General features: G+C 54.7%; 1 long non-coding RNA gene across 2 annotated transcripts; it reads left to right on the top strand.

The window, feature by feature from the left end:
• The first annotated feature begins 3,369 nt into the window (after positions 1–3,369).
• Positions 3,370–17,112, top strand: LOC142823857 (uncharacterized). 2 transcript variants are annotated; one of them, XR_012898941.1, is made up of 3 exons: positions 3,370–3,480; positions 16,118–16,233; positions 16,976–17,112. It is a non-coding gene; the product is annotated as an uncharacterized LOC142823857 (long non-coding RNA). The 2 variants fall into 2 exon arrangements; XR_012898942.1 differs by having other exon boundaries at positions 16,118–16,315; positions 16,976–17,110.
• The last annotated feature ends 602 nt before the right edge of the window (positions 17,113–17,714 follow it).

Raw genomic sequence — 17,714 nt, 5'->3', positions numbered from 1 at the left:
CACACAGAATATGGGTGGCCCCGCCCCCCCATGAGTGGCCCCGCCCCTGGGTGCCCAACGTGTGAGTGGCCCCGCCCCCGGGTGCCCGGCAGCCCCAAAAGGTTGGGACCACTGTTTACAGCAACAAGAGGAGTCAGGTTAAAGCTTAAACAGTTGCTATTTTATTGTTACAAGGCAAGTTTAGCTGCCAAATGTTACTGCTGTGTTACAAATGACACAGCCACCACAAAAGGACAAGACAGAAATGACGCTAAAAAGTCACTTACAGGTACCATGAAACCCTTTTGGTTCTCTGAGCTCTTATTAAATGCGCGCAAAACCAGACACCTAGCAGGCCTATTCTCACCCCTGCGATCTTTACTCCGGTGAAGCCAGCGTTTCTCTCAATCCCAATGGGAAGCAGTCAGTACGAGACGAAGGCGTCCCTAAAGTCTCAGGGGTCCAAGACCGCCTGGCCAGCAGGTATATGGGTGGATCTCCAAGCAGAGTGGGGCACAGGGCCGTACTTTATACCCCAGTGGGCACGTAGACGCTTCTCTTGTCATTAAAATGCCAATTCAGTTGGAACGTCTTTGTGACGCCCGTTCCCGCAGGGGGTCCAAAGCTTAATTTGCACCTGTGAGGTGGAGATGACTAAATCATTAGGGCCAGACGTCCTTTTTCTGATGGGGCGGCGGATTCCTCTTCTGGGACAGTGTGTGTAGGCATATCAGTACTGGTACCAGCCCAAGGCAGCCCGAGGCCCCCGACCGCTGCTGGCCCAATTGCCGCTGTTATCTGGTTCCTGTCTAGCATCCAGGGCCAGCACCTCTGGAGGCCCGGGAGCCTTTGAAGACAGAGGTTCGCGCTCAAGGATTCTCTCTCCCAAGTATGTCAGAGGGAGGAGGGGCAGAGAGAGGGGCGGTTCTGTCTGGCTACAAAAAGAGAACGAGATAAATTCATGAAGGCTAAGACCATAGACGGTGTGACGGGGAAGCCAATCCCCGCACTTGCGCCAGCTGGCCGGCAGGACGGGGCAGCTCCGGGGGCACCGTGGCTGCCCCGGCCGAGGGCAAGCGGCATGCCGATGGCGCAGGCGCAGGAGGGTCCGGACCGCAAGCGGCAGACCCTAGGACCCGGGAGAGGGCGGCCAGCGCGCTCGGTGTGCGAGGGTGGGACGCCGGCCGGGAGGCCCGAAAGGGAGGCGGCAGGGAGGAGACTGAAGGTGGGGGGCAGCTGGGTGGACTGAGCCCCGCCACAGATGGCTATTAGCCAGTGTGGGTAAGGGTTAGGCTCAGAGGGTGGAGATGGATGGCAGGAGAGAGATCGCTTGGTCATTACCTGTTCGATTCACTTCCCCGGGACACCTGGCATTGGCCACTGTGGGCAGACAGGGTACCGGGCTGGATGCACCTTTGGTCCGACCCGGTCTGGTCGTTCTTATGTTCTTATCCCTCTCGTGCCCAAACCCTGCCCCACTCCATCCCACTCCTGTACCCTCCCTCTTGCCGATACCCCACTCCTGCACCCCAGGGGTGCCATGTCAGATTTTGGTGGGGGGCGGCAACTCGTGAACACCGTGATGGGGGTGGGAGAGAGTAAGAGCACAGGGTGGGCAGACTGAGGACAGCAGCTTCAGAAGTGTTACCGAGCATGCTCAGTACAAGCCAAGCAGCAAACAAGGTGGGAGGGACCTTATCCCATTCGCACCCTCCCCCCCCCCCCCCCCCCCAAACATCTCATCTCTCTCTTCTGGGCTACTTAGGCACTGGAAAACTCTAGTTTGGGGGCAGATAATTTAGCCATTACCCAGAACCCCCCACCCCCAATCCGCTCCTGCACCCAACCTCCTACCCAGAACTCCCCACCCCAACCCGCTCCTGCACCCAATCTCCTACCCAGAACTCCCCACCCCAACCCGCTCCTGCACCCAACCTCCTACCCAGAACCCCCCACCCCCAACCCGCTCCTGCACCCAACCTCCTACCCAGAACCCCCCACCCCAAACCGCTCCTGCACCCAACCTCCTACCCAGAACCCCCCACCCCAACCCGCTCTGGCACTCAACCTCCTACCCAGAACTCCCCACCCCAACCCGCTCCTGCACCCAATCTCCTACCCAGAACCCCCCACCCCCAACCCGCTCCTGCACCCAATCTCCTACCCAGAACTCCCCACCTCAACCCGCTCCTGCACCCAACCTCCTACCCAGAACCCCCCACCCCCAATCCGCTTCTGCACCCAACCTCCTACCCAGACCTCCCCACCCCCAACCCACTCCTGCACCCAACCTCCTACCCAGACCCCCCCACCCCCAGCCTGCTCCTGCACCCAACCTCCTACCCAGAACCCCCCACCCCCAACCCGCTCCTGCACCCAACCTCCTACCCAGAACCCCCCACCCCCAACCCGCTCCTGCACCCAACCTCCTACCCAGAACCCCCCAGCCCAACCGGCTCCTGCACCCAACCTCCTACCCAGAACCCCCCACCCCAACCGGCTCCTGCACCCAACCTCCTACCCAGACCCCCCACCCCAACCGGCTCCTGCACCCAACCTCCTACCCAGAACCCCCCATCCCCAACCCGCTCTGGCACCCAACCTCCTACCCAGAACCCCCCACCAGCTCCTGCACCCAACCTCCTACCCAGAACCCCCCATCCCCAGCCCACTCTGGCACCCAACCTCCTACCCAGAACCCCCCACCAGCTCCTGCACCCAACCTCCTACCCAGAACCCCCCATCCCCAGCCCGCTCTGGCACCCAACCTCCTATCCAGAACCCCCCACCCCAACCCGCTCCTGCACCCAACCTCCTACCCAGAACCTCCCACCCCAACCCGCTCTGGCACTCAACCTCCTACCCAGAACCCCCCACCCCAACCCGCTCCTGCACCCAACCTCCTACCCAGAACCCCCAGCCCCAGCCCGCTCCTGCACCCAGCCTCCTACCCAGACCCCCCCATCCCCAGCCCGCTCCTGCACCCAACCTCCTACTCAGACCTCCCCACCCCCAGCCCGCTCCTGCACCCAACCTCCTACCCAGAACCCCCCACCCCCAACCCGCTCCTGTACCCAACCTCCTACCCAGAACCCCCCACCCCCAACCCGCTCCTGCACCCAACCTCCTACCCAGAACCCCCCATCCCCAGCCCGCTCCTGCACCCAACCTCCTACCCAGACCTCCCCACCCCCAACCCGCTCCTGCACCCAACCTCCTACCCACCCCCCCCCCCCAGAGGGGTGGTGACCGCACAGCCTGCGAAGGAACATCTCAGTCACATCGCGTTCCCCACAGATAAGAGGAACGTACTGACACAAGGTCTAAACTGGCAGCTTGACAGTTATCGAAGCGCCATTGGCAAGGGGGGGTAGGTCCGGGGAACGTCAAGGGGCATCGCGAGGGACGTGGAACTTGTCTGGAGTGGACCCGAGGAGCTGCCGAGGGGGCCGTGACGGAGCCCACGTCACCGGCTGAGGTTTCTTCCCACCCTACGGTTCTGTGAGTGAGCCATGTCCATTGTCACCGGCCCAAATTCGTAGCCTAATCCCGGGCGGCTTCCGCCCTGGTCTGATTTTGGGGTCTTCGAGGGCTCTCTCGGAGTCCGCTGTGGTGCCAATTTGTGCACGGCCCACGGAGAAGCGCACATCACGGGGTCATCGCCACCGAAGAAGCAGGGGACCTCTCAGGGCTTCTCCCCCCCGGTGCCTTCTGACGACCACCCCTGACAGGCAGGAAGTTTTTCCGCATGTCCAATCTCAACCTCCCTTGTTGCAATTTAAGCCCCTTGCCTCTTGGCCTAGCCTCAGACGCCCAGGAGAACAATTTGTCTCCCTCCTCCTTGTGACACCCTTTGTGTAACCTGACACCTGCCCAGCTGCTTAAAATAGGGGCTAGCTCAGTGGTTTGAGCATTGGCCTGTTAAACTCCAGGTTGCAAGTTCAATTCTTGAGGAGGCTGTTTAGGGATCTAGGGTAAATCTGTCAGGGGTGGCACTTGGTCCTGCTGTGAGGGCAGGAGACTGGACTTGAAGACTTTTCAAGGTCCCTTCCAGCTCTATGAGATGGTATGTCTCTGTATTTTATTATCACATCGTAACATAAGAACTGGGTCAGACCAAAAACCCACCTAGCCCAGCGTCCTGTCTTCCAACAGTGGCCAACGCCAGGTGCCCCAAAGGGAGTGAAGAGAACAGGGAACCATGAAGCCATCTCTCCCCTGTCACCCATTCCCACAGGCTAGGGACACCGTTTCTACCCATCCTGGCTCCTCCTTGAATTTATGTCGTTCTTTTACAAACCCTGTTCGAGTCCTGGCCTTCACAACATCCTCTGGCAAGGAGTTCCACAGGTTGCCTGTGCACTGTGTGAAAGAAAGACTTCCTTTGGTTTGTTCCAAGCCTGCTCCCTATTCATTTCCTTGGGTGACCCCTAGTTCTTGTGTTAGGGGAACATCTTTGCTTATCTGAGGAAGTGAGTTTTGCCCACATAAGCTTGTGATACAGGTTGTACCTCCAAAAACTGGGACTCTCCGGTCCACTGGGCCCTAGACCTGGGCAACCAGGGCACCTGCCCAGGGCGATGTGCTGAAGGCACATATGAATAGTCTCCCATGACCTTACCTGGGCCAGCCAGCTAAGCAGGAGGGGAAACAGAGCAGCCGGGGCAGGGAGGACAGAGGCCCTCACTCACTCACTGAATTAGGTAACTCCTCTGCTTTGGTGGGAGCAGCAGCAGGGCGAATGTCCGGGGGGCTTCCCATTCTCCCTGGGACAGAGGGCCCCCTGTAGAAGCCCTGAGGGGAGAGAGGGGGACAGGCTGTGCTGGAAGAGGTTCGGGGTGAGCGGCTGAGTTTGGTGGGGATTGTAGGAATGTGTGTGTGTGTGTGTGTGTGAGCGTACGCTTGTTTGCGTGTGTCTGTGTGTACTTGTGCGTGTGTGCGCGCGGTTGCGTGCGCTTGTTTGCGTGTGTGTGTGTACTTGTGTGTGCGCGCGCACGGATGTTTGTGTGCGCTTGTTTGCGTGTGTGTGCTAGTGTGTGTGTGCACGCAGTTGTTTGTGTGTGCGTGTGCGCTTGTTTATGTGTGTGTGCGCGCATGCTTGTGTGTGTGTGTGTGTGTGTGTGTTTGTGTGTGTGTGTGTGTGTGTGACACTTCTCTCTGTGTTCTGCCTGGCTGAGGCTTGGACCTGGGTGTGTGTGTGTGTGTCTGTGTGTGTGCGCTTGATTGCGAGTGTGTGCGTGTGCACTTGTTTGCGTGTGTGTGTGTGTGCGCGCGGTTGTTTACATGTGCTTGTTTGCGTGTGTGTGTGTGTACTTGTGTGTGTGCACGCACAGTTGTTTGCGTGCACTTGTTTGCATGTGTGAGTGTGCTTGTGTGTGTGTGTGCACGCAGTTGTTTGCGTGTGCATGTGCGCTTGTTTATGTGTGTGTGCGCACATGCTTGTTTGTGTATGTGAGTGTGTGACACTTCTCTCTGTGTTCTGCCTGGCTGAGGCTTGGACCAGGGTGTGTGTTTGTGTGTGTGTGTCTGTATGTGTGTGCTTGTTTGTGTGTGTGTGTGTGCGCTTGTTTGTGTGTGTGTGTGTGCGCACGCTTGTTTGTGTGTGTGTGTGTGTACGCACAACTTCTCTCTGTGTTCTGCCTGGCTGGGGTTTGGAGGAGCAGGTCTGGGTCCACCCCCCCCTTTTCTTCCTTTTCCCCCCTAAAAGCCCCATAGGGGAACTGAGGGGGAGGGCTGGGCTACCAGCTGGGGAGGGGAGTATGACACTTGAGTTGTTGGCGGGGGGGGGGCTTTAAATTGTGCCCCCCCGCAACCACAGTTGGTCTTGTCCTCCTGCTTCCCTGGCTGGCTCAGAAGCTTCACTCACTTGGGGGGGGGGGGGGGGAACCTGCTTCGGAAATTGACCATCGTGTGTGCCCCCTCCCAAGGGAGAAGGGAAACGGGTCACAGCGGGGGAGGGGGGCTGAACCCCCGATCAGCTGCCGATCGCTCCCCCCAATCTCCGGTTTTATGTTTACGCCACAAGCTGTGCGTGTCGGGATGCTGGAATTTCCTCCGGCAGGGGGCCTTGTCAAAGCTCTTGGTTCTTGCCTCGGGATGACAAACAAGGACATTCTCTTGGCTGCCAACCTGCTTCACGCTCTGGACACTGCTCGGGTTCCTAGCGTGAGACTCGGAGGCTCAGGTGCGATTGTAGTGACCTGCATGTCCCATCAGGCCCTTACACTCCCAGGGAACACAATGGGCATATCGCCCATCCCTGCACCCCCTCTGCAATGCTCCTCCCCCCTCCCGTGGCTTACACGACGGCTTGGGCGGGACGACCTTTTGACGTGGAATACGTTTTACACTTTTTGTCTTTTTACACTTTTCACGGTTGCGGGAAATCACGAGGGGAGGGCAGATGGTTTTTTTAATGGCCGACACAGTGGAGATGCAAAGAGTTCAAGCTTTAAAGCTGTTCAAACACACAGAGACAAGGGCGGGGGGAGGTCCTATCTTTTTTTTAAATTTTGGAACAGCTTTGAGGAGTGAGAGATTTGCCCATCGGAGCCCCCCAGACCTGAGGAAGAGCCCTGAGCGGTTCCATCGCTTGTCTCTGTCACCAGCCACATTTGGTCCAATTAAAGATATTACTTCCCTCCCTTTATGCACCAGCACAACTACCACAAAACAGCCACAAAACCCCCCAACCACCCCACTACAACCCGTCAGAATACACAAATAAATATCCTAATCCCAGACATGACTTGTTGATTCGACTATTCCTTCCCGCCTCCGTTTGTACCATGCCCAGCTCTGAAGTTTCTTCGCCGGTTTTTAATTTACAAGTTCTCAAGTCTCATTTTTTCTTGCTTTCCCGCTCTGTAAAGAATTGAATTATTACTGATGGAAAACTAGTTCCGGAGTTCTGTGTACTGGGAAATCAGCTCATGTCTAAGTGGTTTGCAAAAAAAACCAAAACCTGGCTAAGGGCAGTGCGAGACCGGGGCCAGAGCCCCATGGCAGCCTCCAGCAGCTGCCAGCAGCGTGGGGCCGGGGCCGGAGCCCCCTGCAGAAGGCACGGGAGCCTCTGCAGCCCAGGGAGTTGGCAGAGTCCCACTGGGGCAGCCTTGGGAGTCGGTGGCAGGAGACTTCCCCTGGTCCAGCAAGTCTTCTCCTTCAGGACCAGTCAGGTCCCGACGGTGCCGGACCAAGGAAGTCTAGTCTGTCCTAAATATATATATCTTCGTTCATCCCTCAGGACTACTCGTTGTTTATAAAGTTACAGGCTAACTCATGGAAATGATTACAGGCCTAGAAAATACGATGTACCGTTATCTGATTCAAATGTGGCCACCTGGGCAGCACTCCCTGTGCCCTGAGCGCTCGGGCGGCCACCCAGGAGAGATTCTAATGCTGCCCAGCTGGCAAGTGGAGCACCCTCCGCCGGCAGCGTGTATTTCAATGGGTGGTGCCCATCTGCACATGCTTTGGTGCACAGAATAAAATTTATTCCGCACACAGGTAGGGAAAACAAAATTGGATCCAGCTCACGGCTGCAACCAAACCTTGCTCCAAGCAGGGCACGTGGCCAGAAAAGAATAAACAAACAACCCCAGGCCAAGTGCCCCAGAGTCAACCTGTACAGGCCCGTAAGAAAAGCATATCACTGATCATTAAGGTCATTCAGTGCTTGATATGCTAGAACTTTGAAACGCCGACCGGCCTGGTCAAAAATTCCAGGTACTCCTAGTCCCTTGTGTTTACAGACGCGAACCATGTCAACAGACAGCTCCTGTCTCTCGCTACCTGTTGATTCAGAGCTCACAAGGGAACACAAACATCTAGACGAGTGGTGGGCGAGATCAGGGATAAACCCCCTGATAAACCCCCTGATGCTCGTCGCCGGGGGTTAAGGACCGCGAGGGTCCATCCAACGACGACTGTGTTCACCCAGGGCAAGGGGCCGTGGCACATGGAGGGTCCTGACACGGATCTGCTTGCATGTTCCGGGGGGAAGCCCTAAGAAATGAGATCCCAGGAGATCCTCGTGCCCGGCTCATGGACGTTGGCTCGGGGCAGTCGCGTGGTCCGCGACCATCTTGCAGGTGGGCCAAGGGCGCAGGGCTCCCTCCCCCCGCTGGGAGCCTGCGCTGGCGCTCCAGCCCCGCCCCCTGCCCAAGGTTGGTGCGCCAGCTTCCTGCAGAGGGGGCGGGGGTGAGCCCTGTGGGCCAGATCTGGCTGGTGGGGACACCGTGCGCTGCCGCCTCCCCGCCCCCGCCCCCGCCCTGTCGCCTGGAGGCTTTCCCTGCTGCTCCCATTGGCTGGAATCCCAGTCAATGGGAGCAGCAGGGGGCGGGGCCTGGGAGCAGTGTGTGGAGGGAGGGGTGCAGAGCCAGGGAAGTGCCCCCATCCCCCTCATTCAAACACCTTCCATCCCCCAACCTGCTCCTGCACCCTACCTCCCACCCAGATCCCCCAGCCATTCTGTCACGGTGGGTGCTTGGCTGGTGGTCCGTAGGAAGGTCTGTGTTGAGCAGGCAGGGCCCCGGGCCACAAGCTTTGAGTCTGGGTCCTAACCCTGGAGTCGATCCGTGATTTTGCAATGACAAGACCATCATCTCCATTCTGTCACTGCACCGCAAGGTCTGATCTCCTGTCCGTAGGTCGGGGGTGGGGGCCATTGTGGGGGTGAGAAGCAAAAAACCCAAAAATTCTCACGCTCCAGCCCCACGGGGGACAGAGTGTCCACGCTTAAGGCTAACCCCAGGGCTGGGTGAACTCGTCTGAGGGCCGGGGCTAGTGTGTTTTATGAATTCTCTGTTGGCTCTGGGATGGGGCCAAAAATGAGAGTTTCACTGTGCTGGAGGGGGCTGCAGGAGAGCAGGCTGGGGATGGGGGTGCAGGGCCTGGGGGGTGGGAGGATGCAGGAGTGGGCTGGGGGTGAGGGTGCAGGGGGTGAGGGCTGGGCTGGGGGTAGGGCGCAGGCTGGGGGTGAGGGTGCAGGAGCGGGCTGGGGGTGAGGGTGCAGGGGGTGAGGGCTGGGCTGGGGGTAGGGTGCAGGGCCGGGGGGATGGGAGGCTGCAGGAGCGGGCTGGGGGTGAGGGTGCAGGGGGTGAGGGCTGGGCTGAGGGTAGGGTGCAGGGCCAGGGGGATGGGAGGCTGCAGGAGCGGGCTGGAGGTGAGGGTGCAGGGGGTGAGGGCTGGGCTGGGGGTAGGGCGCAGGCTGGGGGTGAGGGTGCAGGAGGTGAGGGCTGGGGGTAGGGTGCAGGCTGGGTGGGAGGGTGCAGGAGCGGGCTGGGGGTGAGGGTGCAGGGGGTGAGGGGTGGGCTGGGGGTAGGGTGCAGGGCTGGGGGGTTGGGGGGTGCAGGAGCAGGCTGGAGGTGAGGGTGCAGGAGGTGAGGGCTGGGCTGGGGGTAGGGCGCAGGCTGGGTGGGAGGGTGCAGGAGTGGGCCGGGGATGGGAGTGCGGGGGACCGGACAGGAGGGGGATGCAGGACCAGGTGGGGGTGCTGGGTCTAGGTGGGGGGTGCAGGAGAGGATTGGGGGGCAGGCGACGGGGCACCAACCTGGTGCAGGGCCCGGGGGAGGCACAGGTGGCTTCGTGCAGGGACCCCCCGTCACTCCCATTGCCTGCGAGACCCTTCACCGGGCCCACGGGGCTCGGGGCTCCCCACCCACCGCTGCAGGCCCTAGTTCTCCAGCCACAGCAGCGAGGGTTCACATGGCTGCATGGGAGGGCGGGGGGGGGGAGCCCTGAGCCTCATCGGAACAAGCTACAGGCAGGGGGCAGCCCATGGCCCGTGGGTTCATGGATACATACGGCTCCGCTGGCCAATGAGCTCTCTCGTTTCTCTGGTCATCCATTGTACTCTAGCGACAGAAATGATTCCACGTGCGCATCTGGGACAAGGTCGGAGCTATTCATGGGCCTGGCCGGTACCGCGTCCGATCCGTTGGGGTGGGCAGAACTGTCTCTCATCCACGTTAACGTTAACTCGTCAACGACTTCAGTATTGGGGCGGAGAGGACGCTGATGCAGTTTGCAGGTGACACCAAGCTGGGAGGGGTTGCCAGTGCTTTGGGGGAGGGGTCCTAATTCAAAGAGATCTGGTCAAGCTGGAGAAATGGTCTGAGGTCAGTCGGGTGAAGTTTAATAAGGACAAACGCCAAGGGCTCCACTTAGGAAGGAACAGCCCGTGTCACACACACAGCATGGGGAGAGACTGTCTAGGAAGGGGTACCACAGAAAGCGATCGAGAGGGACCACAAGATAATATGGGACCATAAGGGACCATATGGGATCATAAGGGACCACAAGATAATATGAGTCAACAGTGTGACGCTGTTGCAAACAAAGCCAACATGATTCATTCGCAGGAGTGTTGTGAGCCAGACCCGAGGAGTCAGTCGTCCGCTCTACTCTGTGCTGATTAGGCCTCAGTTGGAATAGTGTGGCCAGTTCCAGGCACCACATTTCAGGAAAGATGTGGAGAAATTGGAGAAGGTCCAGAGAAGAGCAACCAAAATGATGAAGGGTCTAGAGACCATGAGCTAGGAGGGAAGGCTGAAAGAATTGGGCTTGTTTAGTTTAGAAAAGAGAAGACTGAGAGGGGACATGAGAGCCGTTTTCAAGTACCTAAAAGGGCGTCACAAGGAAGAGGGAGAAAATTTGTTCTCCTTAATCTCTGTGGATAGGACAAGAAGCAAGGGGCTTAAACTGCAGCAAGGGAGGTTGAGGTTGGTGCGGCGGCATAGGCACAGCCCGTCACGGCTGTGAAAATATTCCGGGGTGAGGACACCTGCTGATTGGCCGCAGGGTCGTCAGCCGTGTCTATAGTCCGTAAATATCCCCTTGCCTCAGGGTAACACAGAGTCCGTAAGCGGCCCTGGTGGCAGGGCAGTATGGCCTATTGGCCAACGTCAGTAAATAGCCCTTGCCTCAGGGCAGCACAGAGAGTCAGTAGCCCTTGTCACAGGGCAGTATGGCCTAGTAGCCAGAGTCTGTGGGCATCCCTAGCCTCAGGGCAGTATTGCCTAGTAGCCAGCGTCTGTAAGCAGCCCTTCTCCAGGGCAGTGTGGCCTAGTAGCCAGAGTCTGTAAGCTGCCCTTCTCCAGGGCAGTGTGGCCTAGTAGCCAGAGTCTGTGGGCAGCCCTTGTCTCAGGGCAGTATTGCCTAGTAGCCAGCGTCTGTAAGCAGCCCTTGTCCAGGGCAGTGTGGCCTAGTAGCCAGAGTCTGTGGGCAGCCCTTGTCTCAGGGCAGTGTGGCCTAGTAGCCAGAGTCTGTGGGCAGCCCTTGTCTCAGGGCAGTATTGCCTAGTAGCCAGCGTCTGTAAGCAGCCCTTGTCCAGGGCAGTGTGGCCTAGTAGCCAGAGTCTGTGGGCAGCCCTTGTCTCAGGGCAGTATTGCCTAGTAGCCAGCGTCTGTAAGCAGCCCTTGTCCAGGGCAGTGTGGCCTAAGGGCCAGAGTCAGTGGCACTGGGGGCAAGTGCCCCAGCAGGGAGAGCCGAGCCCACCCTGCCGCACCGGATCCTAACCCAGGGCCCCATGAGCAGCAGATGGGTCTACCACTCCCTCGGCAGGAATCTGGCCAAAACACGCCGAGTGTACCTGGATGGGAAAGGCCGCTCCGGCACCTTCCCTGGGTCGCTTCCTACCTGTGCTGCTGGGGCGACGTCCCACGTGGCAGCTGGGTCTCCAGGTTCCCCAGCAGCGGCTTCTCCCTGGGGCTCCGCTGGGGCCGTGTAGCCGCCGTCTCCTGGGACTCCGGTTCCCGCTGTCTGGATCACTGGTGCTTGCTGCTCCGGAGCCCTGGCTAGAAGTCCTTCCCCTTCACCGGCCAGCCCAGCTCTCTGGCCTGCCCAGCTCTCTGGCCTTTTCTGCTGCCCCAGCACTTGGGGCACGCCCAGTCCTGTTGAAGGGGCAGGACTTCCTCTTCCAGCAGGGTTTTGGCCCTTCCTGCTCTGGTGCAGGGTTTGCCCACCCCATCATGGCTGGACATCAAGAAAAACTTCCTAACTGTCCGGGTGGCTAAACACTGGAACAAATTGCCCAGGGGGGTTCCTCCTGCCATGAGATTTAACAGATATTTTGAGCTAGGGCTTTATTTCAACCACCCGTTCCACTGCCACATGTAGACGCGGGCAGTTATTCCGGGCTTGTCAATTTCAAAAAATGGCGCCCGGCTGGGACGATGCAAATCAACTGCGGGATATTTAAATTCCGAATGCCGACATTGGCAGCCCTATTTCGAATTAGGCTGCAAGTGTAGACATACCCTTAGTCTTCACAGCAGACTCCGAGAGAGCCCCCAAAGACTGCAGATCAGATAAGGATTGACGGCTCCAGGCTGGGTTTATTTTTAAGCGACGTACATTAATAGCTGTCAATAGACTCTGCTGAACCACTGTGCGTTTGTACCCCGTAACAATGGACTGGCTCAACACAACGAAACACTTCCCTTGCCCCCCTAAGCCATTCCAGGACTGTCCCCCAAGACACCACCTTATATACAGGGACAAACACATCACTGCTGATGCATGAGGTTGCCTTCCTCTGCTGTTGCCAGGCGACCACCAATCACCTTATGCCTCGTGATCTGATCAAACCATCTCCATCCATCATGTATCAACCTCGACTCTTTCTTGAACCAGAGTTAGTATCTGTGGGGAGCAGACTGTTTATCTTAGACCCTTTTCTAAGGCTGTTTTTTCTCTCAGGCTGTTTATCTTAGACCCTTTTCCTGACCCTGATCTGGTATTTATGAGGAGTGAGTATCATGGCCTTTTTCAATGAGCCGGGTGTTTACAACTCCTGAAAAGGCCCCAGTGACTGGTCTCCACCTGGGGCTGTGCTGTCTCAGCCTTGGACCTAGTACTAGTTAGTTCTAGCCCTGTTTATGTCAAGGTCTGTGAGCTAAGGTCTGCTTTTGCTCACAGCTTAGCTTTGCTTCATGTGCGCCATGTTTTGTCCATGGTTAGCTAGGCCTCAGAGCAGACCTGTGTTGCGTCGGCTTATGTCTCACGCCCTCCTCGTACGACATTCCCCCACTTTCGTTTTTTCTGGGGAGGATGTTTACCCATCATCCCAGAAAAGCACGATGCACGGACTGAAGATGCCCCAGTGGGCTAAACACTGGTATGTGGACACCTTGTTTTACCGTTCACACATTCGTGCCCCATCTGTCTCTTAGTCTGCACATTCCCTCGTACGACCGAGGGACAGATTTTATTTGCCAATTGTATCTTAGTCCCTTACGGTGGGCCTGGGAATGTTAGGCCTGGCACCATGACTGAGGAGTGTAATGTTATGACTGAGCCTTAGAAGCCCTTCCAAATCACATCTGTGAATGGATATCGGGGATATATTTGTAATGGATATGGGCATACCATGTATGTGTACATATGGAACACCCTTATAACTATTTATTTTCCAATCGCGCACACTCCTATTAGGGCAATTATAGTTATTCTCTGTATCATTACTGGTTTTGGGGTGACTAGGGTTGCCAGGTGTCCAATTTTCACCTGGACAGTTTGGTGTTTTAGCCTTCCATCCGGTAAAAAAAAATAGAGAATACTGGACATACAAAATGTCCGGTATTTTCTGTTTTCCTCGGATGGAAGGCCGGCAGTGTCTGCGAGGGGTGCAAGGAGCAAGCTAATTTAAAGGCGCAGCAACCTCCTTTTTTTTTTTTCTTTTGCTCAACCAATTTTTCCCTGCCTGTTCGGGATTTTTTGTGACGGTATCTGGCAACTCTAGGGGTGACTGCTTTGAAATACTGGGATACGCATTGTTACAGAGTGTCCCATAAGATTCTGAATATAAGAAGTAAAACCAATGTGGAACGATGATATTACAAATGAGGCCTTGAGATATAATTATCTTGTAATTAATTACTACTGTCCATTCTGTCATGCTTTACTCTCACTACTGAGTGACACCCTCTAGGATAAGCTTAGCTGGGCAGGAAACAGGAACACTTAACTTTTTTGTTCCATTACATAAGAACATAAGAACATAAGAACGGCCGTACTGGGTCAGACCAAAGGTCCATCTAGCCCAGTATCCTGTCTACCGACAGTGGCCAGCACCAGGTGCCCCAGAGAGGGTGGACCGAAGACAATGATCAAGTGATTTGTCTCCTGCCATCCCTCTCCAGCCTCTGACAAACAGAGGCCAAGGACACCATTTTATCCCCTGGCTAATAGCCTTTTATGGACCTAACCTCCATGAATTTATCCAGCTTCTCTTTAAACTCTATTATAGTCCTAGCCTTCACAGCCTCCTCTGGCAAGGAGTTCCACAGGTTGACAACATGCTGTGTGAAGAAGAACTTCCTTTTATTAGTTTTAAACCTGCTCCCCATTAATTTCATTTGGTGTCCTCTAGTTCTTCTATTATGGGAACTAATAAATAACTTTTCTTTATCAGCCCTCTCCACACCACTCATGATTTTATAGACCTCTATCATATCCCCCCTCAGTCTCCTCTTTTCTAAACTGAAAAGTCCCAGTCTCTTTAGCCTCTCCTCATATGGGACCCGTTCCAAACCCCTAATCATTTTAGTTGCCCTTTTCTGAACCCTTTCCAAGGCCAAAATATCTTTTTTGAGGTGAGGAGACCACATCTGTACACAGTATTCAAGATGTGGGTGTACCATAGTTTTATACAGGGGCAGTAAGATGTTCTGGGTCTTATTTTCTATCCCTTTCCTAATAATTCCTAGCATCCTATTTGCCTTTTTGACCGCCGCTGCACACTGTGTGGAAGTTTTCAGAGAACTGTCCACGATAACTCCAAGATCTCTTTCCTGATTTGTCGTAGCCAAATTAGCCCCCATCGTACTGTACGTATAGTTGGGGTTATTTTTCCCGATGTGCATTACTTTACACTTATCCACTTTAAATTTCATTTGCCATTTTGTTGCCCAATCACTCAGTTTGGTGAGATCTTCTTGGAGTCCCTCACAGTCTGCTTCTGTCTTGACTATCCTAAACAGTTTGGTATCATCTGCAAACTTTACTACGTCACTGCTTACCCCTTTCTCCAGATCATTTATGAATAAGTTGAAAAGGATTGGTCCCAGGACTGACCCTTGGGGTACACCACTAGTTACCCCTCTCCATTCTGAAAATTTACCATTTATTCCTACCCTTTGTTTCCTGTCTTTTAGCCAGTTCTCAATCCAAGAAAGGATCTTCCCTCTTATCCCATGGCCATGTAATTTACACAAGAGCCTTTGGTGAGGGACCTTGTTGCAGCTGTTCTGTGATATATCAGTAGTTGACCTAGATCAAGTTGTTTCTAATGGACGTTGTCTTTTGGATAAGCAACTGAATGGACAGTCATTAACTGATCAGCTATTTCTGCGTCAGGATTTAGCATTGATATGCAGCCTATGAACAAGATTATTTTGAATGACATGTGCCATAGTTAGAATACAGCAGTGTTTCTTAAACTTTTTAAGACGGAGGGACACCAAACAATATTTTTTTTATGAGGAACACCAAGGACTTTTTGTTGAGAAAAAAAAAAGAGGCTGGGGAAAAGGTGTTGAACAAAAAAAAAAAAGACTGGGTACTTGATGGGCACAGGGCGGATTGAAATAACCGATGGAATTTCGAAATAACAAAGAGTGGGTCTGTCACAGCTCACAGGTCGTGCCCACACTTGGCCCTTCATCTCCTCCCCCCCCCCCCGAGTCTCCGAGCAGAGCCTCCAGCAACAGCCCCTCCCCATCCATCGTCTTCTCCCCAGGTAAGAGGATCACCTGGGCCCCTCTTCTCCGCCTCCCTCCTCCATCCAATGTTCTCCTCTCGCTGGGGTCAGCTGGGCCGGTTGCCAGGTCCCTCTCTGCAGACCATTGTCCATCTTCTGGCCAGAACCGACTGTGTCCTCCAAGCAGAGTCGGGGTCACCAGGGTCCCAGACACCCCAGCTCCAACTCTGTGCTGTTCTCTTAAACAACGAACTCCCCCCCTTTGTCACATTAAACCCATCACTGCCGGGCACTGAGTGCTCCCCTGTATGCAACACCCCCCTTTGTACCCCCAAACTCCCCGCTTCCTCACAGGGTCTACACAGCAAGCCGTTATTTCGAAATCATTTGGAGCCGGAAAGCTTCTTACTCTGGCTTCTGTATCCTCCCTTTCACCAGGTAGTAACGGAAGCCAAAGGAAGATCATTCTCCCTTTGACTTTCTGTGGTGTGGACGGTGCCCAAAGCCGAAAGAAGCTATTTCAACGGCAGCTTACGCAATCAACGTAGCTGAAGGTTAATTCAACTTTTGCCCTGCCACGCAGAAGTGCCCTGATTGACCTATAAGGGAATGCGGAAGCTGGTTTGTGCTGGTGAAGTAAATACAAATACTGAGCTTGTTTAGTCTGGAGAACAGAAGTTAGGGTATGTCTACACTAGCCCCCTAGTTCGAAGTTGCAAATGAAGCCCGGGATTTAAATATCCCAGACTTTATTTGCATGTTCCCGTCCGGCCGTCATTTTGAAATTCCACTAGCCCGAAGTAACTGCTACACACAGCAGTGAAACGGTAATTCGAACTAAGTCCTTAGTTCGAATTAAGTGCTACTCCTCCTGGAATGAGGTGTAAGGGGACATGAGACCAGTTTTCTAGGGTGCAAGAATGATTACAGGCAGGAGGAAGAAGAGCTGTTCTCTGTAATGCCAGAGGACAGGACAAGAAGCAATGGGCTTAAATTGCAGCCACGGTGGTTTAGGTTGGACATTGTAGTCAAAAGGGAGTATTTTATTGTGGGTATAAGAATATAATTCTAAAGATGGTAATAAGTAGAGTGTTTGCTAAAAGGGCTTGGCTCTTGTTAACATGGCTTCTTGTCTAGATTGCAAACTCAGTGGTGTACGGTTCTTTTGTGATTTCCCCGCATCACTACTCCTGGCTAAAATGTAATCGTGTCTCCAATTCGGGCTGGGGAAGGCTTGTGTTCACAGCTGCAGAGACGTGTCAGGTTGCAGAAGTAGCTTGTGTTTCTCTGTTTCAGCCAAAACAACCAGGTATCCAGTGGCACCTTCAGGACTCATCTGGCGTAAACTTCTGTGCGTGGCAACTCACTTCATCAGATGCATGAAGGGCAAGAAAAAGACACAGAAAGGAGGGGTGCAGAGCAGGGTGGGGGAGCGTCACATCAAAGCACATGCAAGCAGGGTGGGTGTGGATAAGAAGGTGAGACTATCTAACCTGGAAAATGATTTACGGGAACGAACGCTTCCGTGGGAGAGCCAAGTGAGTCTGTAACTGGGAAAACTTAAAAAACAATGAACAGCCCACTTCTTCAGATGACTGGAGTGTGAAACATCCAGTTTCAAAATAAATAGGGGATGGGGCGTGGAGAAGGAAGGGAAAAAATAGTGAATTAGAGCAGTGTTTTTCACCTTATTTTATAAAGTAACCCCTTTAAAAAAAAAGGATTATAAGTACCCCCAGTACCTACAGTTTTCAGACACACACATTTTTTTTCTACCATTGCAACACATTTGTTTAAACAAGTTAATCGTAGCCGGGCGGGTGGTGACATTTTGGGGTGTAAAAAGTACAAAAATTGTAAAATGCTGTAAAACTTATAACAAAAATTCAGTTTTCTCCACGTCAGTTGTGTTGACATACTCCGCCTCCCTGATTTCTCTCCAGTACTCCTAAGGGGACTCATACCACTGGTTGAGAAACACTGAATTAGAGGGTTCATGTTACCTGAAGCTGCTAGAGAAGGTACAGAATGTTCT

The sequence above is a fragment of the Pelodiscus sinensis genome, unplaced genomic scaffold, assembly GCF_049634645.1.
Source record: "Pelodiscus sinensis isolate JC-2024 unplaced genomic scaffold, ASM4963464v1 ctg34, whole genome shotgun sequence".
NCBI lineage: Eukaryota > Metazoa > Chordata > Testudines > Trionychidae > Pelodiscus > Pelodiscus sinensis.
The sequence above is the reverse complement of the archived record's forward strand: the minus strand, read 5'-3'. Positions and strand labels throughout refer to the sequence as shown.